This window comes from Xylocopa sonorina, unplaced genomic scaffold, assembly GCF_050948175.1.
Source record: "Xylocopa sonorina isolate GNS202 unplaced genomic scaffold, iyXylSono1_principal scaffold0161, whole genome shotgun sequence".
Lineage (NCBI taxonomy): Eukaryota > Metazoa > Arthropoda > Insecta > Hymenoptera > Apidae > Xylocopa > Xylocopa sonorina.
In genome coordinates this window covers 492,830-494,948 of record NW_027490232.1, presented here as the reverse complement: position 1 = coordinate 494,948, position 2,119 = coordinate 492,830, and positions in this window count along the sequence as shown.

The following is a 2,119-nucleotide window of genomic DNA, read 5'->3' as shown; positions in this document are numbered from 1 at the left end:
CCTGGGAATTTGCAATACCTGCAAGTAATTTCGACGCGGTCGCGCGGTGCGTACTGACCGCGCGGAGGTCCCGTTATTTGCGGTCTTGTGTCCTGGACGCGGCGCGAGTCCCTCGGCGGTTCATCGCGAGGGTAAGAGTTATATGGCCGAGGGTTGTTAATAGCCCTACAGTCACGCGTAGTATGATTCCTACTATTGCACTTATGACAAAAGGTTTCTACTCGGCGTTCGTTAGGGACGAATTCGCTACGCGAGCGCGGTGTGACTAATCTTTCCTTGTCGAGTTCGTACCTGCGATAAAGTTCTTTTGCGTGTGCGAACGCGTCGTTGTATGTCTCGTATATTCGGGTATTCATAGATAAGCGGATTTCCGGGATAAGGCCGTCGCAAAAACACCTTAAGGTGAGCGAATCTATCCCCGAGCGCGAGCTAATTATTTCGTCCGAATCATAACGTTCGCAGTCAATCGCTGCGTTCCTCAAATCTTTAATTCGGCCGATAAAGTCTAAAATATGTTCCCCGGGTCGCATAAACGTGTTTGCCAACTCGCCACGGTAATGGTCGGTAGATTTCGTTGACCCGAAAGCCGACCGTAGAATTTCAGTTAATTGTCTAATCGAGGTACACGGTTCGTCCTCGACGGCCAGGTAGGCGCGGCCCCGAAGACGGTTAATTATTAGCCGAGTAAGTGAAGGCTCCCCTTCTGGCGAAACTAGGTCCTTTGCTCGTTTACAGGCCCGAATAAATTGGAGCAGTGGAATATTCTTTCCGTCGAATATTGGAACTGTCTCTAGAGCTTCTCGGAACGAAAGTTTGTCTGTTTGTGGCGTTAACGTTTCAGATATGGAGGTAGCAAACGGTTGTGTACGAGGCGTACCGACAGAAATTGTTTCAGCGTTACTTGAACGAGTTGCGCGAAGGGAATCTAATTCTTGCCGTAGTAATTCGATTTGGTTTGTAAGGTTCATAACTGTCTGATCCCTATCTCTATTCGCGGAAGTAGTAGCAATCGGGGTTGTAGGTGCGGCGGCGGCGCCGTTTGAAGCGAGCGGTTCATGGAAATCCAAAGTTCGGCGGTGTTCGGTTTCGATAGCGGAATCCTTTTGAGTTTGCAGTCGCGTGCGTTTTATTGGCGTGCGCGTAGCCATGGCTGTTCGCGTACCCTATCAGTCGAATTACAGCAGAGTATGCGCGACTATCCCACCGCTGTCACCAATTTTATGTCACGTCCGGCGAAATAACTTTTCGTTTATCCGGAGGCTTCACGACACTAGCCTATTTGTTCGAAATTCGGTCCGCGGAAACGCGTTACGACCGGGTTCGACTATTTCAGCTAACGCGACACGGACAAAACACTCGCGATTCGCGGATATTAGGAGTTGGAAATATTACCTTTGCTGATTTCGTTCTCGATACGTTGGTAAAATTCTCGCCGTGGATCGTTGATTGGTATCGACGTAGGTGCTGGCCTGTTGATTGAGGTTGATAATTCAATGAGCTTCCAGCGAAGCGGGAAACTGCGACTCGGATGCGAAGCGGATTCGGTGGAGACTGTAGATATCGCAGCAACCTCGGCTGCGGAAACAGGAGACTCGGCGTTGCTGGAGACTTCGGAGAGATGCTGCTGAGTAGGTGCGGAGACAGGTTGCTGGTACACGGGGATCCGGGATACGTTACCCAAGTATCCACGCACAAGTGAGCGAAGGAAATTCTTCCTACCCGCGCGTCGTGTTCTTCGCGAACCGGAATCACGCCCCATTCACCCAGAGTTTTCTGTACTAACAGACAATGCTCGGAAGGATAAGCGGCGGTCCGCTCTATCGCAACTCTGCAAAGCTGAGTTCTATACTCCTTCGAGGTGATGGGAAGCTACCCAGTTGTATGGAAGAGACACGTGGAAGAATTCGTTGTTACTGTTTGTATTAAGCGCGAGAAGTGGCATTTGATTTAGTAGATATAGGAATTAGTAGATATGGTATTAAACTCAAAAACTAGATGTAGTAAAATAAATGGAATATATTCTAAGTTAAAATTATACAAAGTTGAAATTATTCTAAGTTAGAACTAAGGAAATAGAAATACTAGCGCGTAGCCTAGACCCCACATTGAGGCGGCTAAT